Below are 19758 nucleotides of genomic sequence, written 5' to 3'. Positions count from 1 at the left end.
TTTTCCCCCCCCACGTAGCTATTTTGAGATTGTAAATGGGAACTTTTGTTTTTTGAAAAAAGCATTCCAATACTTACAAACAATGAAACTTTATTCAGCATCAGTGAAGCCAAAATCTCTCAGAAGGTTATTATATCAGATAGTTAAAATTTTGCATTCTTTTCATGAGATTTTATTCATGAAGGATTATGCACGTTCTCATATTTTGAAATGAGGTTCAACTCATTTTGTATTGCTTTAAACAGGCTGCCTTGTTTATGATATATTTAGTAAGCTGCTCTACGTGCGTTTTGTATAGAATGACTGGATTTAACGTGAAAATATTTCTCCGGAGCAAGAAAGGCTGAGAAATCAATGACGACCAAAGCCCAACTTTATGTTAAGCTATCCAAACAACAACCTAATTGGGAGGGGGGACAAGTCCTTAGGTGCCAATATGATGTTATGCAATTACCCATAATGCATTGTCCGTTCCGTATATGACTCCAGTGAAATAACCTTTCACTTCAGTTTCGGGATTCTGTCACAGCAACCTGCCTGCGAGAAACTTACATAATGCAGTTAAAATTTCCCCTAATTAACCTTCAGTTGGTGCTAAATTGTCCACCAATATCACTGAATTTGTGACAGAAAGAAAGGTGCAGTTTGCAGGGACCTTTACTATCTGACCGCCTCTATTTGTGTCTAGAATTGCCGCCCTTAACATAACAGCTTCTGTGTGTGTTGGGCGCTCTATAGTCAACCATCATCCCAGTAAATATCAAGGTTCAAAGATTTAGCTCATGATGTACCTTATGGTCATAAAAATATTCCTTGAGAATATTCATTAGGCATCTTTTAGTGTATGCTTTTTTATTTTATTTTTTTTATTTTTACTACTGGTAAGAAAGCATTTCTTAATGTTCTTATTTATTGCATCTAGCCAAGCTTGTATGGCAGACAGACCATTTTTCTCAGAAACCTTCTAGATCTTCCCACCCTGTCCCGGTCTCCTGGTTTACCATAACAGTTTGGTAGCTTTCCAGATGCCACCATCCATCTTCAAGGGGGTCACCTTTACTGCTGTCCTCCTGCAAAGTGCAAACTAGACAGATCATAGGAATAAAATTAATAATGTACTTGTACCCAACCTAAGATTTCGTTCAAGGTAATCCCAATTATCTAAATTGTGCAAAGAAATAAAAACATTAGACTTAACACAAGACAGAAAATATTAATTCTTAATCTGAAGTGGGGGGTCCCTGGAGAAATTTGTTGCCCAAATACCCTTGAAACAGATATCCCTCTGTCTCAATTATGTGGACATCCTGCACATTCCTGGAAGTCCAAATTTGTTTTAAAAAGACTTTTTGGAATGTTCTCACAGTTTCCCCCCCCTCCATTTCTGCCTTTACATTTTTAAAAATTGTCTATATCCTGAAAAGTGGGAAGGTTCTCCCTGTCTATAACAAGACTTTTCATGGACATTTAGATCAGGGGTGGGCAATTAAATGTGTCTAATGTGGAGGGCTGAACCATCAGGGCTATAAAGGTGCATAGGCATGCACACACACACACACACACACACACACACACACACACACACACACACTCAAGTGTAAATTGAAAAAAGCAGTCACTTTAAAATAAAAGCAGAGCAATTATATTTCATGCATGGTGTAGACTTATTAACATCGGATTTCCAATTTCCAGTTGACCTCAGGTAGGCCAGACGGGGATAGATAAAGGACCAGATGTGTGTGTGTGTGTGGGGGGGATAAAATGCCCAGATCTGATTTAGATGGCCAGTCTGGTATTTGTTTGCTTGCATAGAGAGGGTTGTGTGACTGTTAACCCCTGTGTAGGAAAAAATGGATAATTATTATCATTTAATGGTTTACCAGCACGTTTGTTATTATTCTCGCTTAGGTTCTTATTTGCTGAATATTAGATCTGTGCAATTAGAAAATTTAATAGCAACCCTAGCTGAAGTCAGCTCATATAGCAATGCCATAACTACTATTATAAGTCAAAAGGTTAAAGGAAGCAATATGACCTCCTTTAACCTGGTATCGTTCAGATGGGCTAAACTACAACCCTCCATCATTGCAATCAGCATGCTGGCTGTTATCTGTTTTTAGGGCAATAAATGGGGAAGCTAAATAGGGGCTGAAATGCAGAAAAACAACAACAGCCACAACAGAATTAAGAAGATTCCGGATCAAAGTCATTCTGCTGCCAAATATAACATGTACCGAGTCAATCGGACTTTCTTATTCAGGCTTCCCCATTTTACATTTCATGCGATGGAGGGGGATAGAATAGACAACATAATAAAGGAGTGCCTGTGGATTTTACTCCACTAGTCATTGCCGACTCTAGGGGCTGGTGCTTATCTCCATGTCAAGGCCATTGAGCCAGCATTGTCCGGAGACATTTCTGTGGTCATGTGGCCAGCATGACATCACAGAGTGCTGTTCCCTTCTCACCAAAGTGGTACCTATTAATCTACTTGCATTTATATGCTTTCAAACTGCTAGGTTGGCAGGAGCTGGAGCGAGGACAGGCGCTCACCCCATTGTTTGGTGTTCGGATCTCGAACCTGGGCTGTTGACTTTTCCAGATGACAAGCCCAGCATCCTAACCACTGTGTCAATGCAAAAACATCCAATGTTAGCCACTGCACCACTCAGAAGAGACAATATAGAGCCACATATTTCCTGAGATGGATGGGTGGGTGGACGGATGGATACATGGATGGATATATTTGAATTCATTTTAGCATCTTGCTTGGAACCTGGAGTTCAATACTGACTCCTAGATGACTGTAGATACTACCAGTTTTCTGCCAGCCTGTAGCCATCCAGGTTCCTGTAACTTAGATTGAATAGTCCTAGACGTTGTAGGATTAAGATGGCAACCAATCCATCCATCCATCCACCCACCCACCCACCCACCCACCTCCTCAAAAAAAACCAGGCCCCTTCAGAGAAAATTCTTCAACAGCATTTCCCCCCACTCTAGTAACAAGAAGATGTGTGAAAAAATGAAAGGTAAAGGGAGAGAAAAACTCAGACACATTTCTTGGAAGGAAAAAAACAACAAAAAACGGTTCAGCTTTTGTTTCCATGGTGTTACAGCAGGTGGGGAGATAAAAAAGCTTCAGTAGGATAACAGGCCAAATATATCACATATCAAAGCAACCAGTCCTCTTTTTCATCCTTCCCTGGAGAAATATCCCTTCATTTGATTTTAAGATTTCTTCTGCCATTAAATGTATCTCTTTCCCTCTTTCTATGTGTGCTGCGTATGTAAATAGGCATGTCTAATGAATTTCCAACATCGAAATTTTCATTTCTGAGGCACTGGTGTTTAGGTTACCATTTTTTTCCTCCTTTCTTTTTTAAAGAGCAAATGTTTGTAGTTGGACTCATACTAAAGATTTAATATTTATGCAACAGTGATCACTATCATCTCATCGTGGACACTCTTAAAGGTTATGATTGTCCATAAGCCACCCTGAATTCTTACTACTGCATCCAGATTAAATAATAATGGTTGTAATGAGATGTATTTCATGCCAACTGCCAAGCTCATTATCTCTCTCACAGACAGTGGATAAACACCATTAGCCCACCCAGGCGAACCAAACAGGTAACATGACTACTTGAGCTAAATCTTCTTTATTGTAAGGCTACATTAACCGAATCTTGCAAGTTTGAGGGTACAAACTTTCTGCTGCCATTTTTAACTGCTCAATCTATTAGGGCAAGTCCTTTTTAAGGACTTTAAGCAACTGGGGCCTCCTCCCTTCTCTTCTCCTTCAGAACATTGCAGATCTTCAGACGCACAACCCTGAGCCAGAAATAAATCTATTCAGCTGTTCAACACTACGAAGAAGTAGAAATTTTTATTTTATTTATTAGATTTTTATCCTGCTTTTATTACTTTATAAGTTGTTCCAGGCAGCAAACATTCCTAATATTCTTTCCTCCTCCTGTTTTCCCCACACCCATTATACCCTGTGAGGTGGGTTGGATGGAGAGAGAATGAGTAGCTCAAAGTCGCCCAGCCAGCTTTGATGCCTAAAGTTAAAGATAAAGGTTCCCCCACACATGCGTGTTAGTCGTTTCCGACTCTAGGGGCCGGTGCTCATCTCCGTTTCAAAGCCGAAGAGCCAGCGCTTGTCCGAGGACGTCTCCGTGGTCATGTGGCCGGCATGACTAGACGCCAAAGGCGCACGGAACACTGTTACCTTCCCACCGGAGTGGTCCCTATTTTTCTACTTGCATTTTTGCGTGCTTTTGAACTGCTAGGTTGGCAGAAGCTGGGACGACTAACAGGCGCTCACTCTGTTACACGACACTCGGGATTCGACCCACCAAACTGCTGACCTTCTGATCAACAAGCTCAGTGTCCTAACCCACTGAGCCACCACGTCCCTTTTTTGATGCCTAAGGTGAGACTAGAACTCACAGTCTCTTGGTGATTGGCCCAAAGTCACCCAGCTGGTTTTGATGCCTAAGGTGAGACTAGAACTCACCATCTCCTGGTGATTGGCCCAAAGTCACCCAGCTGGCTTTGATGCCTAAGGTGAGACTAGAACTCACCATCTCCTGGTGATTGGCCCAAAGTCACCCAGCTGGCTTTGATGCCTAAGGTGAGACTAGAACTCACCGTCTCCTGGTGATTGGCCCAAAGTCACCCAGTTGGCTTTTGTGCCTAAGGTAGGACAAGAACTCCAGTCTCTGGATTTTAGGTCAGCACTTTAACTGCTATGCCAAATTCCCTAATTCCTCTACCAGTTCAGTTTCTGGATGCGAGAATGGCAGGTTGATTAGATTTGTAATCCATTTGGTTTCTTTGGGTAGCATATATAGTTTTTCCCTCTTCCAAAATTCTCCTCTCAAACAACAGTGCCAGATAAGATGGGGGTTAAATACAGTGATTGGTTCACTGGTCAACACATTACAGAGCTGAGTGGGGGATTCAAACCCAGTGCCCCTGACTCTAGTTCAGTCCTTGAGCCACTTCATCCCATTGGCTCTCTGCATTTCAACACCTAAATATATCCACTGCAAAGTTTCTGGATAAACGTGAGGAGGCTGCAGCAGCAAAACAATTTAGTGCATGTTTCTATGTTTACAGAATAACAATGCCCACAAAGGTCTCATTAGGTTAATTAGAAATAGTGAGTTTGGGAGGTCAGAAGAAGAATTTATCCAATAAGTTTTTCCATGTGATTAAGTAGGTTGGACCAATCTTTGTGAACTATATTCAATGTCCAAACAACAGCAAATGAGCTGCCAGCCTCTTATCAGCTGCTTCCACAACATCAATTCGACTTAGGAATAGGCAAGAAACTAATTTCTTCTGAATTTCACTTAAGCCACTGTCTTCTCTGGGATAGCATTGTTTCCAGTCCCAGTGGCCCAACCTGGCTGATGTGGCCCTTCCGTTCTGTGGAAAGGCTTGAGTAACGTCACCAGATGCCAGCTTTTGTTAGCTGTTATTTAAGGGAAACAAAGCAGGGGCAGAGAAGAAGGCTGCAGGGAGTCAAGCCTATAAGAAAATAAATTTAGCCCCTCCTAACAAGGTTTGGTGTCAAGGATTCCTAAAGGAATGGCAGTTGTATATTTCATATCGACAGGTACTATTATTATGACGTGATGTATGTCATGCCTTTTGCAAGCCTTAGGGCGTGTTAGCAAATTACAAGCCATTAGAGCTAGCAGAACTCAGCAATTTTCCTTCTCAGGGGATCTGCAAATACTCACTTTGGTTTTGATCCAACTGAGTTTTCCTGTCTCAGAGAGAGAGGGGGGAGGGAGGGAGGGAGGGAGGGAGGGAGGGAGGGAGAGAGAGAGAGAGAGAGAGAGAGAGAGAGATTCAGATTAACATTGCAGAATACTAGAGTCCAGTGGTGGTGAGAAAGAGAACAATAACTGCATCAACAGAAAGGTAACTCAAGAAAATCCATCACCTTCCCCATCTTTTGTTTAGGTATGTCTCAATCCACATGTTTGCTTGAAGCCTTCTTGAAGGCAGGAAGGTTACTGGCAGATGATCATGTCCAAGTTCTGCCTAAAATCATCACATACATTTCAGTAACAGATTTTTCTACATTATGCCCCATCCCATTTTAGGCCTATAAAGAGTAATTTTATTAGATACTATTATCTAAGACGTGGTATTTGGATAAACATTAGGATGAAGCTTGACTGCTGACAGGATGATGGCTTGTTTAACTCAGAATTCAAAATGTAAAATGATAGTATGGATTATGCTAAGCGAACACCTCTGTCCTAAATAATAGAAGGAATATTTCTGGATGCAAATATCCAAGAATATTTGTAGCTTTCTTCTTTTCAAAAATATCCAGTGAGATATTTAATAGTGGATTATTAATGTCTTTAACATTTTCCTTCTTTGAACAGCCACAGTACTCTACAAGTACATAGTAATCCACTATTCTCTACAGTTTTGCTGCATTTCCTGGAATGACCATGTGTGATCCTAAATAAGAACTAACCCCACTCACTTCTAGTCTAGCACCGATAATATTACCTAATTTGGTAATGAAATGTCTGCAAAAAAACCCACCAAGTACAGAAAGCCCCAAGGTGCCCACAATTCAACCCAGAGCTACAAATATTCTGTTCTAAGGAATGACTATGTAGCATCATAGTTTAAGACTTCTTTCATTACTTAGATGAGTATTTTTAAAAAAAACAACAACACCATTTTAAAATTAGTAATTGCAATGGTTGAAATGCAATAACAATCTCATACTAATTGTGCCAAATAACAATAAATAAATAAAGGCTAAAACATATGAAGAATGGTTACAGGAATTGGGTATGTCTAGTCTAATGAAAAGAAGGACTAGGAATTTCCAGGAATGAACAGCCATCTTGGGCTGGGGGCGGAGGGGGGGGAACTGTTGAAATCACTTTTATGGGGTGCATGCAGTGCCAAAAATCTGCTTGAGGTCATTATTTCTGTAGCAACAATATATGTAAATTTTACATAGTGCCTTGGAGTCTTGATCTCAGTTTGGAAATAACAACAACAACAACAACAACAACAACAACAACAACAACAACAACAACAACAACAACAACAATAATAATAATAATAATAATAATAATAATAATAATAATAATAATAATAATAATAATAATAAAGTTGGAAGGGACCTCAGAGGTCTTCTAGTCCAACCCCCTGCTCAGGCAGGAAACCCTATACCCTTTTGGACAAATGGCTGTCCAGTCTCTTCTTAAAAACTTCCAGTGTTGGAGCATTCACCACCTCTGGAGGCAGGTTGTTCCACTGGTTAATTGTTCTTGCTGTGAGGACGTTTCTCCTTAGTTCTAGGTTGCTTCTCTCCTTGGTTAGTTTGAATCCGTTGCTTCTTGTCCTGCCTTCAGGCGCTTTGGAAAATAGCTTGACTCTTGGGGCAGCCCCTGAGATATTGGAACACTGCTATCATGTCACCCCTCATCCTTCCCTTCATTAAACTAGACATACCCAATTCCAGCAGCCGTTCTTTATAAGTTTTAGCCTCCAGTCCCCTAGTCATCTTTGTTGCTCTTCTCTGTACTCTTTCTAGAGTCTGAACATCTTTTTTACATTGTGGTGACCAAAACTGGATGCAATATTCCAAGTGCGGTCTTACCAAGGCATTGTAAAGTGGTATCAATACTTCATGTGATCTTGATTCTATTCCTCTGTTAATGCAGCCTAACACTGTGTTGGCTTTTTTGGCTGCTGCAACACACTGCTGTCTCATATTTGATTGTCCACTAGGACTCCGAGATCTCTCTCACAGTTACTACTATTGAGCAAGGTACCCCCTATACTATACCTGTACATTTGGTATAGTATAGGGGGTACCTTCCAGTTTACCTGGTAACAATTCTTCCAGTTTACCTGGTAACATTTTCAGCAATGGTTTGCCTTTGCCTTCTTCCTAGCATTGAGACAGAATGATGGGTACCCAGCTGCCTTCATGTCTAAGGCAGTACTAGAACTTACAGTGCCTTGGTTTCTAGCCAGATGGCTATAACCGTTACACCAAACGGATCCTCACAACATCCTTACTTGAGTTTAGACTTCAAGCACAAGCAACAACCAACTCATTGACAAACCAAGCTCAGCTTAAAAGATGTTTAGGTTGTCAAGATTTTGTTTAACAATTTGAAAATGTGCACCCCTTAGCTCCATTGTCTTGATATTGCACAATTACATTTAGGACTAAATTGGAGAAGATGCTGAGAAAGGATTCTGCTAATCCTTTCCATTCTCCTGATCAATACTGTATATCTTCCTCTTCTTAGGAGGTAAAATGTTTGAATTTGAAACACAGCCAAAAGGAAAAGAGTTAAGCACCTACAAAGAGATACAAAAACCCATTTACCATTCTATCTCCGTAATTTTGAAACAGATCACATCCAATTGTTTCAGTTCTGAGAATCTCTAGTTTGGTTATTCATAGCATTAAATTTGTATCTGCTATTTCTGTGTTTCCTCTTGATGCTTCCAAATAGCATCTGGTCATGGGGAGAATGAGAGATGGAGGGAGGGAGAGGGAGAGAGGGAGGGAGAGGGAGAGGGGGAGGGGGAGGGAGAAGGAGAAGGAGAAGTAGGGAGAAGGGAGAGGGAGAGAGGGAGGGAGGGAGGGAAGGAGGGGGAGAGAGAGAGAGAGAGAGAGAGAGAGAGAGAGAGAGAGAGAGAGAGAGAGAGAGAGAGAGAGAGAGAGAGAGAGAGAGAGAGAGAGAGAGAGAGAGAGAGATTAAAATTGTGGAATACTAGAGTCCAGTGATGGGAATTTTTGGCTGCATGGGAAAAATCACATTTAATGTTGGTGGATGAGAAATTTCTGTTTACTGTGGATTTTCTTTCTATTCATTATCTAACTCAGTATGCATGCTTTGATGCTCAATAAACATGCATCCTGATCAATTATGTACCATCTGATTTTTCTATCTCCAAAAATGGATTCTGGTGGGGGGAATGAGGAGAGAAAGGGATGACCCATAGTCTATAATTCTTCTGAACAGTATGAAGCAGAAATGTTCACACTGCAAATCAGGGGAATATGTTTAATTATTATTTGTTAGGAAGATTTCAACCCTACCGTTCTAACTGTGAAGGCTTCACATTGGGCAACTGTTCAAAACAATACAAAATATAAAACTGTTTAAAGTCCAGTAACAGCAAAACCCAAATAGCATTATTATAACTCAGATCACAAGGAAAGCACAGAGTCTTTTTCTGAAGTTGGGCAGAAGAGACACTAAGCACAACATCCAAGGGAGTGACCTCCATGGCTGGATGTTTTCTGAAGTGGGAGAAATCCATGCCTAACACTGTTTCTATTGCATTTGTCTCACTATGGATCTGCTGGGAGTACATTTGTTCCTTGAAGAATTTGTAGTGGATTAAAACACACACACAATGAATGAGTGCACAATTGTTGGCAATGAGTGCACCATTGGAAGACCTGAAATACCTTGTAAGGGACAGAACATCATGGAGGAACTCTATGTGGCCACTAGGAGTTGACAGTGACTCAATGGCACAAAATCAATTTAAATTCACAATTTTCTGATTTTCATCTTTAAAGTTCTGAATAATATTAGAAGTGAATGAACGTTTACTAAGAGCTGCTTTGAATAACTAGACTACCATTTAGAACATCTTATCCTGGTCTTTGTCTAACGTAACCACTCTTGATTCATTCATGGTGTCAACTGAAAGCAATGGCTTTTATGTTTTTTGTGGGTTGAGTGCAGTCTACTTAAACTCTTTTCTCTTTTTACAGGGGTTTGCATTTTGAAATATCCTTCAGAGAACATTTTCTAAGTTGCCATGCCTCCTGAGATACAGTAGGTGACAATGGAAGAAATAGCCTTTTCTTTTAGTGATTCTAAAAGAATCGGGAGCGATTCTTTTAGAATCAGGAGCATCAACAGGCTTAGAATCTCTCCCATATATGAAGTCTCATCTCAGATTCACTTTGATGTTTTTCTCACAACAAAGGCTTTTTTTTCTATTCTCAGACTTCTTTTAGAGCTTTTTTAAAAAATAAACTTTTTCATAGATTTATTTTACAAACATATTATGTGTATAAATTGTTGGATATAGTTGTCTTCCTTTCTTAGTTTAAGAAGTTTTGAATATACTATTCTCTTCCCAGTTACAGCATCTGAAGGGAAGAATGCAGAAAAATCAACAACATTCTTACCTTCAACAGACGTTATTAGGAAAGCTGAAGGCAATTGGAGAAATCTGGGCAGTTTTCTTGGTGAGATTTCAGAAGTGGTTTAACAGAGTTACAGAGTTACAAAGGACCTTGGAGGTCTTCTAGTCCAAGCCTCTGCTCAAGCAGGAGACCTATACCATTCCAGACAAATGGCTGTCCAATCCCTTCTTAAAAACTTCCAGTGTTGGAGCACCCACCACCTCTGGAGGCAAGTTGTTCCACGGATTTATTTATTTATTTTTATTTTTTATTTTAATTCCATTTATATCCCGCCCTTCTCCGAAGACTCAGGGCGGCTTACAAGCTTAGCAGTAGCCTTCATTCTATGTATATGCCTGCTTGTTAGGGCTTTCACACACACCCCAAGCAGCATTATTACAAAGTCAGCTTAATTGCCCCCAACAATCTGGGTCTTCATTTTACCTACCTCGGAAGGATGGAAGGCTGAGTCAACCTTGAGCCTGGTGGGACTCGAACCTGCACTAATTGCAGGCAGCTGGTGTTACTTAAGGAGGCATTAGCCCACTGCTCCACCAAGGCTCTTTGATTCTTCTTACTGTCAGGAAGTTTCTCCTTTGTTCTAGGTTGTTTCTCTCCTTCATTAGTTTCTAGCTATTGTTTCTTGTCTTGCCTTCTGGTGCTTTGGAAAACAGGTTGACCCCCTCTTCTTTGGGGCAGCCCCTCAAATATTGGAGCACTGCTCTCAAGGAGTACGGTGAGTGACATGATAGCCATGGTTTGCCATTTCCTTCTTCCTAGAGTTGAGAGAAAGTAACAGGCTAAGGTCACCTAGCTGGCTTTGTGCCTAAGGCAGGACTAGAACTTACAGTCTCCTGGTCTCTAGTCTGCTTCCTTAACCATTACACCAAACTGGCACTCTCAAAAATGGACTGCTCCTCCCTTATTGCCTCCAACTCAATGAAACAGATGTCCTTGTTTAGCCTGTCCCCAAACCACCTGGCTGATTTCCAGACTTTCTGTTGAATGATACACCAGAAAGTGGCCTCTTATGTGCCCACTAGAAAACACTGCACTGAATTAACCAGACTAAGCTTACTTTGCTTTGAGTCCACCTCTGTGTACAGAGAGGATTCTGGAATCCTGTTCCTCTTGCTTGCCTTGCCTGGAATTACAGATAAGCTTCACAAGTTTCCTGTCTCCAGGGAGAGCATCCATCACATGCAAAGCCTCAGTCTACTGAAAATGTCTGCATATATCACCACCCGCCTTGCAAGCAAGTCCATTATTCAACTCGTAGCCCAGCCTCTGTGCTTTGTGACTGATGTCTGAATGAATATGCAAAGTTATGGGGCTGGGTTTCAATATTCATCAAAACAACGACCTAGAAAGAAACTGGAAAGAGCTATTGTATAAAAGTCACATTTTGGATGCAAAAGTTTGGATGACAGCATTTCCTTTGTAGGGAATTAAATGTTACATCCAAGACACTGTACATTCTCCCAGGGATGCTTAAAATAGAGCTTTGTGCAACTAGTCTCTCAAAGTTCTCCATTCTACTTAGTGTCAGAGGAATTGGAAGACATTTCTCACCAATGCTTTCCAAGGCAGAGATAAATTCCCAAATTGTTTTCCAAATGGGACTCCCCCATGACCTTTGGGATAAATTTATTTCCTTCCTTCCTTCCTTCCTTCCTTCCTTCCTTCCTTCCTTCCTTCCTTCCTTCCTTCCTTCCTTCCTTCCTTCCAAATGAAAACTTTCAGAAACACCTTGGAGAAAGGAAAAAAGGCATTCACTAGGTTAAAAAAAGGTAAATACATGAGGGGTGGGAATAAAAATTTCATAACATATTCTGAGAGGAAAACAGAAAATAAAATAAATTTCTGCATACATGAAATGAAGTTTTTGTCCTTCATTTCTCCTCATTAAAGGAGTTCAAATGCAACCTTCATAAGCTATTCCAGCAGAACCATTCTGTTGTAATGGGTTATCAATACACACCTATCTTACAGGTAATTGAGCTGCAGCAAAGAGCATGAACCAATTCTGAAATTCATTTTTAACATTATCCTTAAAGCTCTTGAGAACACCATGGATACCCAAGAAAGCAAATGCATCGTTAAACAAATCAACCCAGGGTTCTCACCTGAGGCACAAATAAGCAGACTCAAATTAGTCTATTTTTGAACATATTAGAGAAGACACTACTAATAGGAAGGGTGGAAGGGAAGGAAAAAGGATGACCAGCAGCAAGGTGGATGGACTCAGTTATAGTGGTGATGGTACTCTTGGAAAATCTAAACAAATAAATTAGGGGCAGATGATCATGGAGAATTTCTCTGGTTGCTAATAGTTGACATTGACCTGAAGCCACAAAATCAATGGAGGAAGAAGAGGAGGAGGACGGGGAGGAGGGGGAGGAAAGAGGGAGGGAGGCAAGGAGAGAGGGAGGGAGGAAAGAAAGAAAGAAAGAAAGAAAGAAAGAAAGAAAGAAAGAAAGGAAAAGAAAGGAGGAAAGGAAAGGAAAGGAAAGGAAAGGAAGCAAGGAAGGAAGGGAGCTCCAACCTTACCAGACAATGACTGCCTAAACAACAACAACAAGAACAACAACAACAACAACAACAACAACAACAATAATAATAATAATAATAATGATAATGTTGGAAGGGACCTTGGAGGTCATCCAATCCAACCTCCTGCTCAGGCGGGAAACCCTATATACCATTTCAGACAAATGGTTGTCCAGTCTCTTCTTAAAAGGTCAAGGTAAAGGTTCCCCCGCACATGCGTGCTAGTCGTTTCCGACTCTAGGGGCCGGTGCTCATCTCCGTTTCAAAGCCGAAGAGCCAGCGCTTGTCCGAGGACGTCTCCATGGTCATGTGGCCAGCATGACTAGATGCCAAAGGTGCACGGAACGGTGTTACCTTCCCACTGGAGTGGTCCCTATTTTTCTACTTTCATTTTTACGTGCTTTCGAACTGCTAGGTTGGCAGAAACTGGGACAAGTAACAGGCGCTCACTCTGCTACGCGGCACTCGGGATTCAACCCTCCAAACTGCCGACCATTTGATCAACAAGCTCAGCGTCCTAACCCACTGAGCCACCGCGTCCCTATAGTCTCTTCTTAAGTTAACCTAATTTGATGTGCCAATATTGTTCTCTCATCTTTGCCATGGCAAGACTGTTTGACAAAGAGAAGGGGAAAAGTAACTAAATTTCGCAGTTCTATCTCCAGCATCTTAAATTTATATCTCCTGTTCTGCACTCTCCATATCTATTTATCACTTTCCCTTTTCAATGTGATCGACACTTATACTGGAAGGTTCAATACAAGTGTTATATATTGTTCCTCACCGTGTCAGTTTCAGGATCATGATAGAGTAGGGGAAGCTTGGTAACTGTTTGCAGAAGCTTTCAATCTCTCAACTCTGATCCCTTTATTTTTACACCTTCCCCGCCTTCCTTTTAGTTAAATTTGTCTTTGTCACATCTGTAAACCCTGATAGGAGAGAATGATTTAATTGTGTGGCTTTCAGTCTTCGCTGTTTTACGAGAGGAGGCCCAGGTTCTTCAATAGAGTTTGCTGAAAATCATCTTCATAAAAGAGAGTGCTTAAACAAAAACTCCAAAGAAAACAGCACTCAAGCTAAACTCTTTAAAATTAATATCTCTCTGGGTAGCCTACTAAAAAGGGACGCGGTGGCGTCCCAGCGTCTGCCAACCTAGCAGTTCGAAAGCACGTAAAAATGCAAGTCGAAAAATAGGGACCACTGCGGTGGGAAGGTAACAGCGTTCCGTGCGCCTTTGGTGTCTAGTCATGCCGGCCACATGACCACAGAGACGTCCTCGGACAAGCGTTGGCTCTTCGGCTTTGAAACAGAGATGAGCACCGGCCCCTAGAGTCGGAAACGACTAGCACGCGTGTGCGGGGGAAACTTTACCTTTACCTAGCCTATAAAAAGTGGTTTTGAATAAGCCTGAACATTTATCCCATCAGCCAGAATAGGGGTTTTTGCAGAGATGTGGCCAAAGACACAGGAAAAGGTAATCTACTTTCTGTCTAGTCCCAATCTGGTGGTACAGAAACAAAGAGAAAGCAGAGAAACAGCCTTAATTGTATAAAATATGCATTAATAAAGTGGGAGCCACTTATATTTTTTTTAAAAGATATATATTTTTTTTCTAGGGCAGGTGTGGGTTTTTTATGTCTGGAAAACATCCTAGAGTCTTGAGGATGTCTGCCTCATGGGGCTACCTTTATAAGACGTTTCCAGACAAGGTGTTAGTATTTCTCTCATTTCAGCTTTGCGATCCCATGCTGTTATGTTTCATTGGTGGCTAAACACCGCGGGGCACAAGATGAACCATTCTAAGGGCAATTTCCAGCAGTGATGTAAAGCCTACCTACCTCCCATACTTTTCCCCAAAGCTGCAAATGAAAATAACAGAACAACAGAGTTGGAAGGGACCTTGGAGGTCATCTAGTCCAACCCCCTGCTCAGGCAGGAAACCCTATACCATTTCAGACAAATGGCTGTCCAGTCTCTTCTTAAAAACTTCCAGTGTTGGAGCATTCACCACTTCTGGAGGCAGGTTGTTCCACTGATTAATTGTTCTCAGTGTCAGGACATTTCTCCTTAGTTCTAGGTTGCTTCTCTCCTTGACTAGTTTCCATCCATTGCTTTTTGTCCTGCCTTCTGGTGCTTTGGAGAACAGTTTGACTCCCTCTTCTTTATGGCAACCCCTTAGATATTGGTTGTGCTATTATGTCACATCTCTCTCCATGTGACTCTTCAAGAGAGGGCGATGCCATGAGCTACCTAGATTCCAATGAGACCACAACGTGGTGTTCTTGAAAACCAGCAGTCTGTTGCAGAGAACTTTGGTGATGGAAATTAGTCTACCCTGCTTGCATTTCAGCCTGGGAACCCAGATAATGCCAGGGTGCACTTAGAGGTGAGTGAATCAGTCCGTATCTTAGGTTGGTTCTTAATTTTTACATGCCTCAGAAGTTGAAATAGCAAAATACCTAGATTTACTACACAGAGTAACCTTTAAAACGTGTCTCATTAAACTTCAGTTTCTTATCCTCTGGCTTTCTTTTTCTAGAAATATGAAATTGGGGGACTTCAGAGCAAAGTAAGGAAATGGGGAGAAATGGTAGTATTTAAATAAGAACAGCAGCAGCAGTCACGATAATAATATGGAAGCTTTCAAGGAAAAAAAACAAAACCATGCATGTTAGTCTTCTTCTTAAGATGTAGATAGTAGAATCTCAGGTCAGGATAGTCTCAAATTGTCATGTCTGAAAAGTCTCTTCCCCAGTTGATCAGCTGTGAATCCCAAGTCATCCAAATAATTGCCTAAAAACAGTGTAGTTGCTGCAAGCACACTCACTAACACAACAAACATTTTACACTAATGTCCACGTTGGGCTTTCTTAACCTTGGGGAACTGTGGAAGGAAAGCCTTGAGGTGGCCAATATGAAGTTCAAATCCACAAGTCTTAAAGTTGGACATCTCTGCATTAGAGTGTGGGTGTGTTTGGGAGCAGGTTTGTGTTATGTTGTTGTTGTTGTTGTTGTTAGCTGCGAAGTCGTGTCCGACCCATCGCGACCCTATGGACAACGTTCCTCCAGGCTTTCCTGTCCTCTACCATCTTCTGGAGTCCATTTAAGCTCATGCCTACTGCTTCAGTGACTCCATCCAGCCACCTCATTCTCTGTCGTCCCCTTCTTCTCTTGCCCTCAACCTTTCCCAGCATGAGGCTCTTCTCCAGTGAGTCCTTCCTTCTCATTAGGTGGCCAAAGTATTTGAGTTTTAGCTTCAAGATCTGGCCTTCTAAAGAGCAGTCAGGGTTGATCTCCTCTAGGACTGACCGGTTTGATCGCCTTGCAGTCCAAGGGACTCGCAGGAGTCTTCTATGTGGGAGAGCAAAAAAAATAAGAAAAGAAAGAAGATATTGCACCTTAGGGATGGTAGCAGCTGTCAGCTCAACAGACGTGACAGTGAAGGAGGAGCAGGCATGGACTGCAGCTAACCAGCAGCAGTTAAATGGAACTGGGAGGCAGAACACACCTTTTTAGAGAAATGCTGAGAAGTTACTACAAGCCAGCAGCTGGTAAAGCACCTTTCTTTTCTCACCTGGGCATAGACTGAGAAACTGCCAAGACCATCGTTTGGAACCGCAACAGAAGCCAACTTGGAAGTGGCCAAAGACTGTGGAGGAAGCTCAAGCAAACAAAAAGAATAGAATTGTTTAGGCTGTTTAGGAATAGGATGTAGGCATAGATATAGATGTTAGTGTGAGTATAAGGTAATATAGCATCGGCTTAGTAATAAGCGATTTAAGTAGATATTGTGGTGGGGAGAAAGAGGTTTCTTATTTTTTTTTTTAAAAATAAAAACTTCCCTAAAGGAGGGAAAAACTTTTTGTTCCTGGACCACAGGATTTTCCAAAAGGCCCTCTCCTCAAAGGAATGAGCAGAGAGCCAAAAAGAAAGAAAGAAAGAAAGAAAGAAAGAAAGAAAGAAAGAAAGAAAGAAAGAAAGAAAGAAAGAAAGAAAGAAAGAAAGAAGAGAGAGAGAGAGAAAGAAAAAAGAAAGGAGAGAGAGAAAGAAAGAAAGAAAGAAAGAAAGAAAGAAAGAAAGAAAGAAAGAAAGAAAGAAAGAAAGAAAGAACCCTTGTCAACTTTTGCCTTCCTAACACCAAAGAGGAGGGGGAGGGGATATTGGCTTAAATGCATGGTGAAATGAACCAGGAATACATACATCTGTGCTTGCCCACCTACGCCTGCCTGTTCTGTTCTGTAGATTTTGTATTTCCTCCAAATGCATTTGAAGGAAGCCTTGCATTATTCATGAGCTTGAGAGTTTTGACAAGAACTTTGTTTTCAAGGGAGGGGAAGGGGAAGAGCTGAGAGGGAATGTGTCATTATAAGATGTCAGTATCCAGAATGTAACATTCCTGGGAGAGACAGTTCTTTGTAAAAAGTGCCAAGTTCTTCCCACTCATCCAGAAAGAATCCAGGAGGGACGACCCTGTTGTAAAATAAAAGGCGGAGAGGTTTGGGGTAAGCCTCTAAAATTGGGGCTTCTGCCTTCGGCTGTGGAAATTTGCAGCCCTCGCCACTGCTGGTTCAAGACCTAACAATTACCTAATACGTCTGTCCAGAGGGAGATGACCCCTTCATCTTATCTGGCTCCTATCTCAATTTCCAAAAGCCTTCTCCCCTTTCCCTCCTCTTCCATCTGCTGCTTGAGAGAAGCAGAAGGAGAGGGATGTGAGTGTGAGAGACTGTATCTCCACCCTCTTTGGCTCCAGTCGCTCCCCGCTTCAGCCTTATCCACTGTGCCAGGTATCCAGGAGACCACGGAGAAGAAAAAGTTGCACACGCCAATCCATGTTCTAGAAAGGATCATAGCATCCGGGCTTGGGTGCTCCATCACTGAAGGTTTTTAAGCAGAGATTGGACAGCCATTCACCTGAAATGGCGTTGGGTTTCCTGCCTGAGCAGGGGGTTGGGCTTGAGGCCCTCCAAGATCCCTTCCAACTCTGCTATTCTGACTTTAAACGTGGCATGTTGAGCCAAACGCTTGGATTTTTTTTTTAATCTCATGAACTTCAATGGTTCGTGATCATGAACTTCTCTGATCCTTGATCATGAACTCTCAAGATGCAGGAAAGCAAATGGATACCAGGGGAAAAAAAAGATAAATTGCCTGTCCCATTAGATCTAAATGGCATGGGCCCGGATTATCTTAGGGAGCACATGCTGCCGGCATCAACTTCTCATCGTCCTGTGCGCTCCCATAGAGAGGGCCTCCTTAGGGTGCCGCCGGTCAGGAGATGCCGGCGGGTGATCCCCAGAGGGAGGGCGTTCTCTGTGGGCGCGCCTGCCCTTTGGACTGATTTACCTGTGGAACTCCGGACTGCCTCCGACCTGCGCTCGTTTCGCCGGGACCTGAAAACCTGGCTTTTCGATCTATCTGGCCTGGACTGAGGGGGTTTTTAGTTTCAAGTTTTTTAACATTGTTTTATTGTTGGGCTATTAATTAATTTAATTCTTTTTAATTCTATTTTTATCTTAATTTTATATTGTCTTTTAAATATTGCCCTGTAAACCGCCCTGAGTCCTTTGGGAATAGGGCGGTATAGAAAACTAAATAAATAAATAAATAAATAAATAAATAAATAAATAAATAAATAAATAAATAAATAAATAAATATCTGCTAGGAACTTACATTTGGTGAGTCCACTCTCTGCCACAGTGGCTGCCTAATGAAACATCGTCCCTTCACTCCACATCACCCCAAACTCAGGTTAGTTTCATCCCTGTTAATGTTCCAGAAATCCCTCAAGACCTGATTATGTCACCAAGTCTGGGCATGCCAAGGATCTGGAGAAATTCTTAGGTGGTTCCACCATGATTGATGCATTCATCTTCTCTATGTCCTGTGATATGTACATGTTAAATTTTCAGTAATATTTAAATTTTTAATAATAGTTTAATATTTTAAGTCTTTAATAGGTTTCACTCGATTGTTTTAAGCTGCCCAGAATTGCTTTTTTTTGTAGGATGGGTGGCCATATAAATTGGATAAATGAATAACTAAAGCAATGTGATCCCTTTCCTCAAAGCAAAGGATTGCCCATTTTCTTCCTTAAATCAAGCTAATTATTGACAGATATTAAATGAATATTACAATCTTGTCAAACACACCCGTGAATGTGGACTTAAAAGAATAGTCATAGCTTTGAAATACAACAAGTTATGTGTTTAGTATTCTCCCAAGTGGTCTGTATGGACAGCCTGTGTGTGTTTATTTTTTTAAAAAAATAAAATGCAGTGCCAAAACTTAGATCATTTTAGGGGTGTAAATCTGCTTTTTCATGTCTGTAGCACATCTGTCAATAAAGGAAGGGCTACTTAATTAGCAAGCAAAATTTGGACTTTCTCCTGTATGTATTTGTAATTCTTTATTGTACACTTGCTTTGTATTATTCATATATGAAACATTTTTTTTCTGTTGCCAAATTTTCCTTCAGAGGGAATCTGAGATCATGAATAGGAACAAAATCATTTCCTCCCTAACAGCAGCCAGTCTGAGACCTCAGATGAACAGGGGACAAATGCTGTACACTATATCCTTGGTCACGTATTCTAAAATTGAAGGGTAGGCAGTGTTTGTGATAGACCCCACAGGTCTCAGCTTTGCCCACAGATATAGTGCTCAGGACACAATCCAAGCCACCTCTTTTTAGAAGAATCTTAGGTACATTGTGCAGAACCTGTGATCTGATTCATTAGCCTAGATCAGGGGTCCCCCAACCCCCAGTCCATGGACCAGTAATGGGCCATGGCATGCCAGCAAGTGGTCTGCACAAACAAACAAAGCCCCATCCATGGGATGCAGGCAGCACACAAAGCCACACACCCTCCGGTCCGCAGAAAAACCCCTCCCCACAGAACCGGTCCCTAGTGCCCAGAAGGTTGGGGACCTCTGGCCTAGATCAAAGAAATTCATCTCATTCAATACCGCAACCAAGTTT

The 19758-nt window shown here is 41.5% G+C and overlaps 1 long non-coding RNA gene across 1 annotated transcript; it reads right to left on the bottom strand.

Annotated features, from left to right (window-relative positions):
* Positions 1–309: 309 nt before the first annotated feature.
* On the bottom strand, positions 310–8450 carry LOC310643934. Its single transcript, XR_014493190.1, has 3 exons — positions 8399–8450; positions 5963–6063; positions 310–1084 (listed from the first exon to the last, which is right to left on the bottom strand). It is a non-coding gene; the product is annotated as an uncharacterized lncRNA (long non-coding RNA).
* Positions 8451–19758: the final 11308 nt, after the last annotated feature.

The sequence above is a fragment of the Vipera ursinii genome, assembly GCF_947247035.1.
Source record: "Vipera ursinii genome assembly, chromosome: 8".
Classification (NCBI taxonomy): Eukaryota; Metazoa; Chordata; class Lepidosauria; order Squamata; family Viperidae; genus Vipera; species Vipera ursinii.
The sequence above is the reverse complement of the archived record's forward strand: the minus strand, read 5'-3'. Positions and strand labels throughout refer to the sequence as shown.